This window comes from Octopus bimaculoides, chromosome 25, assembly GCF_001194135.2.
Source record: "Octopus bimaculoides isolate UCB-OBI-ISO-001 chromosome 25, ASM119413v2, whole genome shotgun sequence".
In the NCBI taxonomy this organism is placed as follows: Eukaryota; Metazoa; Mollusca; class Cephalopoda; order Octopoda; family Octopodidae; genus Octopus; species Octopus bimaculoides.
The window spans coordinates 16,226,914-16,243,606 of NC_069005.1; the positions used below are offsets into that span (position 1 = coordinate 16,226,914).

Below are 16,693 nucleotides of genomic sequence, written 5' to 3' on the forward strand. Positions count from 1 at the left end.
AGAATATATCATTGAAGGAGAATATATCATTGAAGGAGAATATATTATTGAAGGAGAATATATTATTGAAGGAGAATATATTATTGAAGGAGAATATATTATTGAAGGAGAATATATCATTGAAGGAGAATATATTATTGAAGGGGAATATATTATTATTATTCAATAGTTGTTGACTCAACGACTATTGCTAAGGTTGCAAAATGCAACAAAAATTTTAGTAAAATAAATAAGTAAATGAGTGGAAACTTTACCAGTGAGTGTGTTAAATAATAAGGCACTAAAAGAGAATGACTTTCCCCAGGCACAACAAAATTATTATTGACAGATATGTTAAAATTGTTGATGAAAAATAAAATAAATGAGAAAAGGAAAACCTAAATAGGGCTATAGTAGAAGACACTTGTCCAAGGTATCATGCAGTGGGACTGAACTTGAACTCATGCAGCTGGGAAGTAAACTTCTTACTACACAGCAACGTCTGCACACACACAATTACTTAATCAGATTTGGAAGGCTGTTGTCTGCCCCATTTTCAGGACACTCTAAATTAGCAAGGAAAAGGAAGTTATTCTCCAGCAAGAGACGGAATCTGAAATACTTGCAATGGAGAGGTCTTTGTTAAAGACACCCAAGGGCCAAATGGTGGTGTTAAACCATACAATAGAATAAGCCAAATACAGCTATAGTTCATCCTATGAACTTCCATTCAGTTTCCATTTACTAAATTTAACTCTAAACATTGAAGTCAATCCAAGATTGCAAAATACTTGCCCAACGTACACCATAATAGGACTGAACCCAATGCCATATCTTACTAAATAAGTTTCTTTGTCCTACTGTGTAGTCAAAGCTGTGTGTTCAGGAATTTTGCTGTGCAACCTTAAGATTTCAGCTTTGGTCCCATTGCACGGCATCATGGCCAAATTCTTTTCTACTATAGCTTTGGGTTGACCAATACCTTGTGAGCAAAATTTGGCAGTTATGTGTGAAGGCTTGTGTGTGTACACATGTGCATGTTACATGAGAATGTGTTCACATGTGTGCATGTTATGTGTGTGCACTTCATGTGTAAAGGCTTGTGTGTGTACACATGTGAATGTTACATGAGAGTGTGTGTGTGTACACATGTGCATATTACATGAGAATGTGTGCATATGTGTGCACAAGCATGCATGTGGACAAGTGTGCATGTCATGTGTGTACACATGTGCATGTTATGTGTGTACACATGTGCATGTTATGTGAGTGTGTATGTGCCTGTGTACATGTGTGCATGTGCACATGAGTGCATGTTATAAGAGTATGTATGCGCATGTTACATGTGTGTGTGCACATTTGTATGTTGTGTGAGAGGGGTGCAGGTTACATGTGAGGGCACATCAAGTGTCAGCATGCTATACATACAGGCATGTGTGTACACATGTGCATGCATCTATGCATGAATGCATATGCATGTATGCACATGTGGGAATGTGATTGTATGTAGGTGCATGTATCTTCATACTGGTACCACTCAGCTCACAGTGGAAAACTTTATCCCACACAAACATAAACATTCAATTGTATGGCAGATTGTGTAAAATTGCAAAATGAAATACTTGAGAAAATGAAGGTTGGCATGAGAAAGGACAGATGACTGCCTCAACAAGTCTCAAACAACACATGCCAGTATAGAAAAACCCAGATGTTGACAATGATCATAATGATGATCATCCTAATCCAGCTATTTATCTTGATGATGATTATGCTGATGACCCTGATAATAATTATGATGATGATTATGATGATCATGATGACTGTCTAACATACCAGTTTACCAAGCTCTAACAGACAAAAGCACATACTTCATCATATCCAGAGTCTAGAGTCATAGAAGATTCATGAAGTCAGTGAACACAAATATATCTAAATGTCAGCCACATAACAAAAGAATAACATTTTTTTCTTGAGTAAATATCAGCATTGTGTTTCATGACATGATTCATATGAAATGCTATATTCTTTGTCCATTAAATCTCTGATTATTGGTAAGCAGATCAGAGGTTATTATTTAAACAAACCAGAGAGCTCTTGATATGAAATATAAGAGTGCCAACAGAGAGCAGCATTCTTTCTATTTCTTTCTTTTTGATATGTTTTTACATCCAGTTGTATCTATTTCTTTCTTTTTGATATGTTTTTACATCCAGTTGTATAACTATATATAGGCACAGGAGTGGCTGTGTGGTAAGAAACCTGCTTCCCAACCACATGGTTCCAGGTTCAGTCCCACTACGTGGCACCTTGGGCAAGTACTTTCTACTATAGCCTCAGGCTGACAAAGCCTTATGAGTAGATTTGCTAGACAGAAACTGAAAGAAGCCCATGGTATATATATATATATCTATATATATATGTATGTGTGTCTGTGTTTGTTCCCCCACCATCGCTTAACAACCAATGTTGATATGTTTATGTCCCTGTAACTTAGCAGTTCAGCAATAGAGACCTGTAGAATAAGTACTAGGCTTACAAAGTATAAGTCTTGGGGTTGATTTGTTCAACGAAAGCACTGCTCCATCATGGCCACAGTCAAATGACTGAAACAAGTAAAAGAATAAAAGAATATATATAGACACAGCAGAACCTTGCAGCATGACTGCACTCACTAATCAGTGCTGAGCTTGCACACGCTCTCCCAACAAGTGCAGCCTCTGCTTGCTCAGTTCACGTGTTTACCTTGTGGCAGCATTCCTGTTGTGTTTTTCCTCATGTTTCTTTTTAGTTTTGTGCATTTTCTGCTCTTCTTTTATTATAATTAGTTGTGTTAGCCATGGGTCCTATGAAGGTTAGTGCAAGGGACAGAGCTGAGAAGAAAAAGCTGATTACAATAGAATTGAAGAAGGAAATCATTGTAAAACATGAGAGAGGAGTGCATGTAGTGGACATAACATGTCAATACAACCGAAACACATCAATGCACCATCCAGGAGAAGAAGGACAAGATCAAGGCCATTACAACAGCAAACTGTGTCTCCAGGCTCTCCAAGTAACGCACATCTGTCCACAAAGAGATGGAAAAATTGCTTCTCCTGTGGATCAACAAGAAGCAACTCACAGGGGATATGATTATGGAGACCATCATCTGCAAGAAAGCACAAGCATTGTATGGGGATCTTCTGAAGCAGAACCCTGGAACATCGACAGAGGAGACATCAGCAGATACATTTAAGGATGGTTGCTGCTGGTTAGATAATTTCAAGAAGAGGACTGGTGTTTATAGTGTTGTCAAGTATAGATAAGCAGTGAGTTCTGACACTAAGGCAGCAAAAGATTTTGTGTGTGAGTTCCATCAGCTCATCACACCCAAAGGGTACATCGCACAACAGGTATTCAACTGTGACGAAACTGGCCTCTTTAGGAAAAAAATAGCCAGAAGAACCTATATAACTGCAGAGGAGAAGAAAATGCCAGACCACAAGCTTATGAAAGATAGGTTAACTCTCACTCTTTGTGCCAATGTGAGTGACTTGAAGATTAAACCATTCCTTGTCTACCATTCCAAAAATCCACAAGTGTTCAAGTCACACAAAATCCTGAAAGAAAATCTGCAGGTCATGTGGAGGGCAAATATTAAAGCCTGGGTCACCAGGCAATTCTTCACTGAGTGGGTCAACCTTATTTTCAGACCAGTGGTGATAAAACTATTTTCTGGGGAGCAATCTTCCTCTCAAGGCCCTCTTCATCCTCGACAACGCTCCTGCTCACTCTCCTAACTTCGAAGATGATATCCTGGACGAATTTAGATTCATGAAAGTTCTATTCTATTCATGCAACATCATCCCTATCTTGCAGCCCATAGACCAACAAGTGATTTCTAATTTTAAGGAATTGTACATCAAACACCTATTTCATCAATGCTTTGAAGTCACCAAAAATGCAAATCTAACCTTTCATGAATTTTGGAAGGAGCACCACAACATTGTTAACTTCCTGAAAATCATCAATATGGCCTGGCAGGGTGTAACAAGAACACTGAATTCTGCATGGAGGAAACTGTGGCCTTACTGCATATCTGAAAGAGACTTCAAGGGGTTTGAGTCTGAGACACTATCTCAGACACTATCTCCTTGACTACTGAGTCAAGGAGATAGTGTCTCTTGGCAAATCCATGAGCTTTGAGATTGATGATGGGAACAGTAATGACCTCATCAAGGAACAATCAGAGGAACTGATAACAGATGAACTTCTGCAACTTCAGGTGCAGCAGCATTCGGATGCAATGGAAGAGACTGGTTCCCCGGAGGAGGGCAATGTAGTGGAGAAGGCTATCTCTACAAGTGGATTTGTAGAAAATATCCTGAAAAAGTATCGACAGGTTGTGCAGCTGCTTTATTTAATGATACTGCTCTGGCACATTTTCTTAACATTTTGAAAGGCTTCTCTTGATATGTTTCTAATAATACGATTTGCAAGTGTGAAAAGTGAAGAAAGTGTGTCCAAAAAGCCTAAATTAAGCAAAGTGAGACAGAAAATATCAGAAATTTTTCTTCCTGAAATCTTAATGGAAGGATATTCTCCTTCCAAACAATAATCCTTCTCCCAACTCCTTTGTCTTCCTTACACACAAATCGTCCCATCTTTAAGGTAATTAAATTTACATATTTCTTCTGCGTTCTCTTTTATTATATTTTTAAAATTGTCATTTTTCTAATAACTGCAACTCTTGTTTTAAAATCCATAAAAAATTATTTTTGGGGTGGTTTTGTAGGGGCTGAAACAGGTTAATTATATTTTAATTAATTTCAATGGGGGAAATTGATTTGTGAAATGAGTAAATCATAAAACGAGCTCGGTCGTGGAATGAATTAAACTTGTACTGCGAGGTATCAGAGTGTGTGTGTGTGTGCGTGCGTGCGTGTGTGTGTAAAAAAACTTAATTCCCTACTATGACACACCACTCTGATCTTAGTTTGCTTGATGCTTTCATCATCCACCTCGCAACAGTTTTTCTCCTACAACTCCTCAAGACATTTTTCCCCATCCTACTCCCGAACTGTGCTGCTCTTTTGACAATCCTCTCTTACCCAACCAGTCTAACCAATAAACCTAGATGCCAGCATTACTTCATGAAACAAAATGTTTCTTTTAACCAACACTTGATGACAGGGTAACAACTTTTGCAGCAGGGTCATACCCAGTTGTCCCTTGCCAGTGACTGAGCGAGTTCCTACCTGGCCAGCCCTCAACAGTGAGCTCACTTTCACCAGGCTCGCCCTCAGTGGAGATCTAGCTCACACTCACCCAGCCCTCGGCAGTGACCTTGCTCACACTTGACTTGTCCTTGGTAGTGACCTCACTCATACCCAATTGGCTCTCAGAAGCCACTTTGCTTGCACCCAGCCAATCCTCAGTAGCAGGCCTGCTCACAACCAATCAACATTCAGTCAAGTTTGGTCACACCCAAACTTGACAACGTTTGGGTGTGAATGAAGGGACCAAACTTGCTGCTGGCCCCCTCAGCAGCAAGTTCCATCACACTCAGCAACAAGTCACACCCAGCCAACAAACAGCAGCAAGTTCAGTTGCAGCTGACACTTAACAAGGTCACAACCAACACTTTTTGTCAGATTTTGAAGTTATTTGTTATTGTTGGTTTTAACCATTGAGAGTTCATTGTCTCTACAAAACAGTGCCACACTAGAGATGGAATATATACAAATGATTCTTCAGTCAGTTGCTAACTTTTACTAATTATTAGATTCTCATCCCAAGCTCAACATAAACAGCTTTCCTAAGCATTAGAATTTTGGTTTATAATGAGTTGGTGAAATATAGTTTTTGAATGTTGAGTCTCATGAAGGTGATGACAAGTGACCGAAACTTTAGGCGATTTGCTGTGCTTGCAAAGATACATCAAGCTAAGTGCAATCATGGTCATGAGCAGTACTGGTAGCACAAAAAAGGCACCTGTGCCAGTGACACGTAAACAACACCCACTACCCTCTTGGAGTAGTTGGTATTAGGAAGGGCATCCAGCTGTAGAAACCAAACCAAACCAGACTGGAGCCTGGCACAGCTCTCCAGCTAACCAGCTCCAGTCAAACCATCTTACCCATGCCAACACAGAGAACAGCTGCCAAGAGATGATGATGATGATGATCACTTTATTTCAATTTTTTTATTTTGATATAAAATGTTAAATTGATAAAACCATGGAATTTCCCTATACCAAATTCTGGAAGAGGCAACTAAGTAAAATAAAATCTAAACAAATACAATCTCAAATTAATAAAGAGACTTGAAAGCCGCTTGCTCGTTTGTGCAAATGCTGTCAGTTGAAAGCTCCATATATTAAATGCCAGTAGGTTTTAGGGGCCATCAGGAGAGAATGCATACCAATTTGGGGCCTTCCTTTTGACAGCTTTACAGCTCACTGGTCCCACCTCACTGGTGTGAGGACCCTGTCTGCTTGATAAACTAACTAGAATTCAATCTTAAGTCCCATCTCAGGATCATCACCACCATTCAAGTTGTGGAGTCATGCAGGTCTGACTTACCTCACACCCAAAACACATCACCTCTCCAGCCAAGTTTCATCATTCTTTTTCAACCATCCCAGATGGCCACAGCCTAATGACTGAAACAAGTAAAACATAAAATGTATCCAATGGCAGGCTCTCTTTTATTCTTCTTTTTTAGAATTCTGATTCAAGTTAGAATTTACTGAAACATGTTGTTTTTTTTTTATCAATTTCAAATTTCCAAATGCAAAATACAAACAAATTAAAATATTTGAATCAAAATTCTCAACTCAGCACACAATACAATATCACTCCTTCAATGCTACATACAATGCCACATACTTCAATGCTACATACAATAAATACCACACTTCAATGCTACATACAACACCACATACTTCAATGCTACGTACATATTACAGACACTACATGACAATACCTCTAGTTGCACTGATGGCAATGTACAGCTGGTTTCGTGAGCAGTGTATATCAAATGTACATGCTCACATGGTTTGCTAAGAACCTTCAGACAGAAAAATGTATGAAATGAGAAAGAGTACCTTGTGGCAGCTGCATAACTCTTGCTTCTTAGGTAAGGAGGAGGGTATACTTGTGACTAAAGACAGATGATTTAAAGATAATCAGATTAAATTTCATAATAGCAAAAGACTTAATCCAAAATCTAAGCAAGCTAATAATTTTTTTTTTTCTCGGCCCTCCTTTTTTTTTACCACAAAGTAATTATTTAAGGATTTTTCCTCAGTTGCCCTACTAGCTACATAAAATGAAGTCTATATAACAGTTGGTGCATGTTTTAAACAGTAAAAACTGATGCTACCAAATCATCATCAGTTCTCTGTGTAACCAAGTCTTGACTGTTCATTGTTCGGTGAAGATGGGAATTTTCAGCTTGCCTGTAAACAGATGAAGCTTGAATATGGCTGAAAAGGAATGGCAAAACCTGGTTGGAGAGGCGATGTGTGAACGTGAGATAGGTACCTGTTTGCCTATATGGCAAGTCAAACCTGCATGACTCCCCAATTTGAATGGTGGTGATGATCCAGAAGTGGACTTATGATCCAATAAGTGATGGGACCTTACATCAGTGAAGTGGGGTCAGTGCACTGTAAATTTGTCGAATGGTGTCCTGATGACCCTGGTACCTACTGACATCTGGTATATAGGGCCAGTTCCCTGGTTTCTCTGCCATACGTATTTTCCACACCTGGATGGGATGCCAGTCCATCACATGATTGCTCATTTTTACCAGCTGAGTGAACTGGAGCAACATGAAATGAAGAGGTTTACTCTTTTACTCTTACTCGTTTCAGTCTTTTGACTGTGGCCATGCTGGAGCACCACCTTTAGTCGAGCAAATCGACCCCAGGGCTTATTCTTTAGAAGCCTAGTACTTATTCTATCGGTCTCTTTTGCCGAACCGCTAAGTTACGGGGACATAAACACACCAGCATCGATTGTCAAGCGATGTTGGGGGGACAAACACAGACACACAAACACATACACATGCATATATATATATATATATATATATATATACATATATACGACAGGCTTCTTTCAGTTTCCGTCTACCAAATCTACTCACAAGGCTTTGGTCAGCCCGAGGCTATAGTAGAAGACACATGTAGTTGGTAAGCAAGCTACTTACCACACAGCCACTCCTATGCCAAGATCAAAACACATCATTCAGTCCAGGAATCAAAACCAGTCTTACAGTCCTGAGTCCAACATCCTAACTACTAAGCTATGTGCCTCCACCCTCAAATAGAATACCTTGTATTATTTGTTGCAGCTTTCTGTGCACTGTCAATTTTGTCCATTATCCCTTCAGAGGTCAATAAATAAAGTATCAGGTCAGGTTAGTGGATGAGCAGAATGTTAGAGATGCCTTGCAGTATCTATTTCAGCTCTGTGAGGTCTGAGTTAAAATCTTGCCCCCTGTCCACTGGGAAAGTAAAAGAGGTCCTCCTTTGAAACTTGGAAAAAATAGTGGCAGGCCTTGGTAAATCCTTAAGCAAGTGTCCAAGTATTTTGGTTGACCATTCTCAATGCCAACATTTTTCCACCTGCCAGATAGCCAACAAATGAGAAAGGAAAAAAAATACTTTCAGAGCCCCAACAAACAAATGAACATTATTAGTCGTCATTTTAACAGGTGGAAATGAAAATCCATTCCAGCAGTTCTGAATGTATATGATATGCCACTAAAGAAAAAAAATACTAATACAGTAGAAGACACTTGCCCAAGGTGCCACGCAGTGGGACTGAACCCGGAACCATGTGGTTGGTAAGCAAGCTATATTTTTTTTTCATAATTATTTCAAAATATCTATATTTTATTTTTAAAATATCCAAATTGTAATGATAATAGAATTTCGAACTGAAAATCTATCAATCTTGAAGCACCTCAGGGTAAACAACATTTGTTGTGTAATTTTTTGTTGGTGTCCAAAGTTGCTGCTTCCAATTCTTGAGCAACCAACATAGAGTTGGCCATGGGAGAAGCATGTAGTAGAGAGATGAAGTCCAACTACCTTGAGAGATTGACCTTGATATTTGTTAATTGAAATACCAAAACTTAGTTTGACTGGAAACTGAAGCCTCTTAAATTCAAACGAAACATCTGTAGGTATGAGAGGAAATTTTGGAATAAAGAGAATTTCTTTTTTCTGACTACCTGTTATGATTGTTGCCTGTAGGACATGAGGCTTCATGGAAGTAACAATTGAGTTCCATTACACAGGCAAGGTGGGTCAAGATTCCTAAGCAACATAATGGGAGCATCCAGCTTTAGTGTCAAGTTATGTGGTGGCATCCAAGTGGGTTTAAGTGTTTTCAGAAATTCAACAGGGTATTGAACAGCCTGATGTTGATAGACTGTTGTGTGAATTGATGGAAGAATTATTTCTAATGTATCTTAACTTTTGAAGTTCATGATTGGGTTTATCAAGCATTTCATTAATTGGAGCCAGTATAGCTCTTTCACATAGCCAGTTTACATAGCCAGTAAATGACAATCACGCATACACTCACACACACAGACATACATATACTAAGACAGGTACACACTGACATATTTACATAACGAACACACAAACGCACACTCACAGACCCATACACACTCATATCCAAAATGTGTCTTGGTGGTATAAAATGTCCTTTACTATGTCGTACGTAAAGAATGCACAAACACTCACAGACACATAGTTATGCATAAAATGTGTCGCCATCACAATATGAAATGTCCTTTACTATGTTGTACTTAACGAATGCGCACACACACACACATACACATTGACAGACACATACACACATATACAAAATGTGACGTCATTGTATGAAATTTCCTTTACTATAGTTGACTACAGAAAGATTATTTTCAAGAGAAGGTGATATCGTTTTCATCCAAATGAAAATAAAAGTTACATGTTGACACTTACAGGGTGTAATACTATTACGTTGTAAAATTTGATTTGATTTGGTGGAGCCGTTTGAGAATGCATGGGGAACAGACAGAGAGGCAGACAAAGAATTTTATATATTGAGAGACTAGCAAAGATACCTGGCGTTGCTTGGGATGAAAATGGTATAGTTTGTATATATATATATATATATATATATATATATATATATATATTACAGCTATGTTGAAACAGGTGATACAGGAAAGTGCAGCATTGACAACAAAATATTTGTGCTCTAATTCAACTAGGCGACATGTAATACGTCCGTTTGGAGAATTCCAGGCCCTAACCTGTCATGGAATATTGGGAATGGGGGTTGGGTAATTTTTGAATCTACTGAAACGCTGTCAGTGGGTATACTCGCCTTTGAGGTGGCATGACCCATCATATGGTTGACAGTCAACTGAATAGAGGTGTAATGGAGATATTGCATGTAAATGGGTACATTCCAAAAATGGACTGCAATGAGAGACAGCAATAGGGAAATGAACTGTTGAAATGTTGCAGAAGGCAAAGTGCTGACATTGGATTGCTTATGTGGCTGTAGAATAAGAAACAAAGTGAGCCTATGCAGTGACATGAGAATATGTAGTAATAAATTACTTGAAAAAATAAGGCAAAATGGCTTACTGCATAGTTGGTGGGAGTAATTGGAGAATATGCTTTGATACTGAAGTCCATGCAGGAAACTGTTTTGTTTGTGCAGACTTTGAATTTGTTGGCATTTTTATATATATAGATATGTAGCCGTGTGTATGTTTAATAACGTACTTAATGCAGAAAGACAGACACTCTATGAGACATCTACACACTCATACACTTACACACATACACTCACAGACAGATATACAGTCATATACAAAATGTGATGTAGTCACCATCATAGAAAGATTATCTCTATGATATGTTATATTGTTTTAATGGAAATGAAAATAAAATCTCATATTGACATTGGCCAGTCCTCATATACATATAATAAGATAGACACACACAGACATACATTTACGCATGTCAGTCGTTACATATATGTAGATGTGTGTGTGTGTGTGTGTGCTTAATAGCGTACCATTACATATGTATATGTGTAGATGTGTGTGTGTGTGTGTTTAATAACGTACTTAACGCAGAAAGACACACATACTATGAGACTCATACACCTACACACATACACTCAGACAGATACACAGTCATATACAAAATGTGATGGCGTTGTGGTATAAAATATTGTTGACAACAGAAACATTATCTCTATGAAATGTTATATTGTTTTAATCAAAATGAAAATAATTGAAAGGAAAATAAAATTTCATATTGACACTGACCAGCCCTCACATACATATAGTGTGTTTAATAATGTACCCAACACAGAAAGATACACACACTCTAAGACATACTCACACACATACATTCACAGAATGATACACGTCATATACAAAATGTGACGTCATTGACATGGCTAGAGTTAAAAGTAAAAGTATAAAAGTGATGTTACATATGTATGTGTAGATGTGTGTGTGTTTAATAATGTACCTAACACAGAAAGACACACACACAATGAGACATATACACACTCATACACTTACATACATACACTCACAGACAGATACACAGTCATATACAAAATGTGATGTCGTTGTGGTATAAAATGTCCTGTTAACAATAGAAAGATTATCTCTATGAAATGTTACATTGTTTTAATTGAAATGAAAATAAAATTTCGTACTGACACTGACCAGCCCTCATATACATGTAGTATGTTTAATAATGTACCTAATGCGGAAAGACACATACACTGTAAGACACTCATACACTCACACATACATTCACACGACAGATACACAATCATATGCAAAATGTGACGTGGTTGTGGTTAGAATTAAAAGTATAAAAGTGAAACAATATATCACTTTACAATATAGATCTTATTCTTTCACTTTTATTCTTTGGCATTTGACACACAATACCGAACCAGTGCAAATGTGGCATTATTTTAAAGCAAATGACAAAAGAAAATTACATGTTGACATTTACAAGGTCTGATAGTATTACTATGTAAAATTTGATTTGATTTGGTTGAGCCGTTTGAGAATGCATTGGGAACAGAGAGACAAAGAATTTTATAAACATAGATCTCTTGATTTGATGGAGCCGTTTGAGAATGCACAGGGAATACACAGAGAGACAAAGAATTTTATATAGAGAGAGATGATTTCTTTTATTTGCCACCAGGGCAGACACAGCTGTAACCCCATTAATAAAGGGTCTACAGGACTAGACACGGAAATAACAAAAACGATATTACATTAATGGTCTATCTTTTTGGTACTAGGTCAGCGATTTTGTGGGGAAGGGATTAGTCGATAGTATCGACCCTAATACTCGACTGGTACCGTAATTTAAACTCACCGGACGGATGAAAGGTGAAGTTCACCTTGGTCGCATTTGGGCTCAAACTGTAAATACCGCGAAACAAATTATCCAACATTCTAACAATCCCTCTAAATAGCGATGCCCATCAATAGTAAGTGGGTGAAGTTTCAATAATGGCTGTTCCTCGAAGTATCACTCCGCATGGATACCCCACCCACTTCGTGTTGAAAGTATTTCTGTATTACAAGCAACGGAAAATATTCAAAACCCCGCCGATAATTGTTTTGTAACATAAGCATTAAACCAAATTTGGTACGAGAGATTACTTTGTACTGTATTTTAGCGGTTGCCCTCAGTGGGATTTGAACTCAGAACGTGAAGTGGCGTAGGTAAAGAATACGCACACCCGGTGTTTAGGGTTAGGTTAAGTTTAGGGTTATACCTAAAACGGGTGGTGTGTGTATTCTTTATCTCTGCCCGTAAAGTGGGGTCTCGGATACAAAAACAACATTAATTAGAAGACAAATAACTTCGAATGCTCAGTCACAAAAGGTAAACAAATGTAGAAAAGACTAATTTCTAACACTGATATAAGGTGAAGAATTTGAGAAGAAACTGTCGGTTATATCGACCAGGAGAGGATGAAACGCGAAGTTGACCAAGGTAGAATTTGAACTCAAAACAATAAGGACCCGCAACTAAATAATGGGATTTGTAACAATTCGGAAAATATTTGTTAATGAGTTTTATGATGATGTCAAAGTTCATCTAATTAATGTATATATACATTACTATAGCTTAAATATATGTATTAATTATTCATTTTTAAAAATAAGTAAACAAAATAGGGTAAATTTTCAGATTAACACCCTCACGATCTTCACTAGGGTGTTAGGGTTAGGGTTTTAGGGTCAGGGTTAGGGTTTTAGGGTTAGTTTTAGGGTTAGGTTAGGGTTCCGGTTAGGGTTAGGGACGGAATTCCCTAACCCCAAAAATCCTAACCTAAAACCCTAACCCTAACACTCTAGTCAAAGTTGTGCGGGTGTTAATCTGAAAAATTACCAAATATAGGAAGAATTATAATTGAATGTTACTTTTTTTTTCATCGACCTTCAATAAAAAAAATACATAATACTGAAACATTGCCATTTTAAAAAAGTGTTTCATTCATTCAATTAAAAAGTGTTCATGTTTCTACAATATCATGTAAGAAACTTTGTTACGAGTTGTTTTTTAATTCTTTCTTTTTTTTTCATTCATTGAAAAGTTTTCCTAACAACGACCACTCAATTATAATTGTATAACTGACATACAAAATAAAACAGCGTGAATAAATTCTATACATATTTACAAAACAAAAATATATACATACATGGAGGAAATGAGTTTATTTTCTTTTTTCGGTCTAAACTGTGGGTGAACTACATCGTGTTTTTGTTACTAGCAATAATGTCTCATATAATTCTTGCTCTCGTGGTTACACACTACACAGAGTAACTAAACAAGTCACAGAAATTTACTATCCCGTAATAAACAACACACCTGTCTCTCACCTTCCTTTATCTGCCTAATTAAGCAACTGTCAAGGTATATTCCACGTTTCTGTCATTTCTTCCTCTCTCCCTCCCTCTTTCACATATTTTTATATCTCTATCTTATTTCTCATTCATATCCTCTTACCTTTTCTAATCGTTTTAGTTTCTTTGTTTCTTTTCAGTCCTGTCCTTCTCTCCTTTTTCTTTTCTCGTTATTTCTTCGTCTTCTCTCTCTCTCTCTCTCTCTCTCTCTCCCTCCCATAACACCTCACTCTCATTATCTGATTATTTACCGATAGTTTTCTTGACATTCTTTCTTTTAATATGTCACACATCTATTTGGACGGTTTTCTACCCTTATATATTTCTCCCTTCCATCTTGTTTTCATCTATATATGTCTCTATCTATTTCTCTCTCTTTATTTTTTCTATCTAGCTACATACATGTATGTGTAGTCCTTACTACGTTTTTCTTTTCTCTCTCACTTTGCGTCTGCATTTCCGGCCATGCTGCAGCACCGTCTTTAGTCAAGGAAATCGACCCTAGGACTTATCCTGTCGGTCTCTTTTGCCGAACCGCTAAGTTACGAGACGTAAACACACCAGCATCGGTTGTCAAGCGATGATGGGGGACAAACACACACAAACATATATATATATATACGAAGGGCTTCTTTCTCTTTCCGTCTATTAAATCTACTCACAAGGCTTTGGTCGGCCCGAGGTTATGGTAGAAGACACTTGCCCAAGGTGCCACGCAGTGGGACTGAACCCCTGTTACTTTCCCTCTCCTTCTTCTGGATTTCAACAGTTCTTTTTTGTTTCAGTTATCCTCTTCAGTTATGTTATATCTTACCCTAATATTCTCTCTCTCTCTCTCTCTCTCTCTCTCTCTTATGCACACATACACACAAACACACACCGAGTACCACATTGGTCCTTGTATTTTCTAATGATTACAAATGTCAGCGGTTGAAAAACTTGGATCTAGTTTTCTCATTTGCTAAATGAGCCCCCTTTAATTTTGCTCTGATTTCTTTCAATTTTGGTGTATCAATGCAACTCTGAATGTTGATTATGATCAACCAATTACTTCATCTTGTAAATTACAGAATCTGATGTTATTTGGAATTAAAGGTGGGAAATTTGGGTAATTTTAGCCAATCAACAGACAACGAAGCATTAACAGCTTGTTACCATGACAACCGCACCTTGCGTTGTGTTTCACCTGCATGTGTTGATTCTTCACACGACGAGATTTACTTCATCCGTGTGTTTTGTTTTAATAAAAATTTATATTTATCAATTAGAATCTTATTGTAGTGGGAAAGGAGTAGCAAAAGATGTTGAGGTAACAGATGAAATAGGCACGTGGACGACATCAAAGTAAAACAATGGGAAAGCATCGGATTGTGGTTTGAATAATTTATTTAATCAACACTTGCATTTACTTGTATATACCAAAAAATTCACTGCATGGCATTTACCAGCTTGCTTCGAGTTGGTGAAGAAGAAAATAAACGAAGGAAATACTGTGTCGATGTGATGCGGTAGAACTGGGCATGTTTTGTGTCTGTGTGTGCGTTGGTCATTCGGTGGAGTCTGTTTATGTTCTGCGACTGTTACTGTGTTGGATCGTTCATGCTGAATATGTGGTTCCATGTTGGCTGCATGACTGGCGCAAGTTACTTGCTAGCTGTCTCGCCTGGTGATGGCTCTCAGCAGTCCCTTGAGGGATTGCTGTATTTATAATGGTAATGACAACTAGAAGGACAGACATACCACAGGAGTAATTTCTACTTATGTAAGTCGCCTCCTGTCCATTTGAACCTTAAACGACACAGCTCAGGTCATAGGTCGAAGAGAAATCCATCCATCACTTTTTGACAGGAGAAAGAAATTTCTCTCACGCCTGTTTGGCCAGTGGTAGATCAGACGAGCGAGAATCCTTAGATTCGGTTTCGAATCTCAGCTCAGAAAAAGAAGTGTTAATTTTTAAATTATCATAGATATTTTTCGTGAATTGTCTTAATATTTTACATATTTTTCATGTATAGCAAAAGTTGTTTACTATGTTTATACAGTTTCTTGGCATTATGAAGGTGAATGGAATATGTGAACTTAGTTCAGATAATTTGACATTATTTTTGAATTCTGCATGCAAAAACATAGAAGATACGGGTATTTTTTTCTTGGGACAAATTCTTTGTTGACCAGTGTTAACATAAAAACGTTACTCAACTTTGAATTTTAGGAGACAGACGCCCCCTTATCACACACACGCGCGCGCATTTATATATTAATGATGTACGCAAATACATGACAGGTATACATAATACTGAAATATGCATAGACCCGTGCAAATATATTTATATTAAAAAATTTTTAAATAATAAAAACACAATCAATGAAGAAACAAAAGAAACAGTAAGATGATACGTATTGATTTTATTAGGTATTTCTGGCTATTTAAAAACCTACAATGAAATTAGGTATTTCTGTTTATTTAGAAACCTACAATGAAGAGGTCATGTCACAGACGCTTAACTATAAATTTCACAGGGTACAACCTTAAAGTTGACACCACTCCTCTCCTCTAAACGCAGAAAATTTCTGTCTCGCTATTGGCTAAATATACACAATTTTTCGATTTTGAAACCTCTGTAACTTTTTCCTCCAATTTTTTTCTTCACAGCATCATACTTTCATAGCAATTAGACTGGAAAATTTTATTATTATAGCCGATTTTCAAATTTTTTACTGTCTTTTAAAAAATGAATATTTTGCGAATGAAAAC

General features: G+C 37.4%; 1 protein-coding gene across 6 annotated transcripts in view; it reads right to left on the minus strand.

The window, feature by feature from the left end:
- Positions 1 to 13,894, minus strand: part of LOC106877382 (RIMS-binding protein 2) — an 888,511-nt gene extending 874,617 nt beyond the window's left edge. For 2 of the 6 annotated variants that reach the window (XM_052976547.1, XM_052976545.1), the window contains exon 1: positions 13,734 to 13,893. The gene's annotated coding sequence lies outside the window, so the exon portion shown is untranslated. Of the gene's footprint in view, positions 1 to 13,733 lie in introns of all 6 variants that reach the window. The other 4 variants (XM_052976549.1, XM_052976550.1, XM_052976546.1 and 1 more) reach the window with 3 other exon arrangements.
- Between the last annotated feature and the right edge of the window lie 2,799 nt (positions 13,895 to 16,693).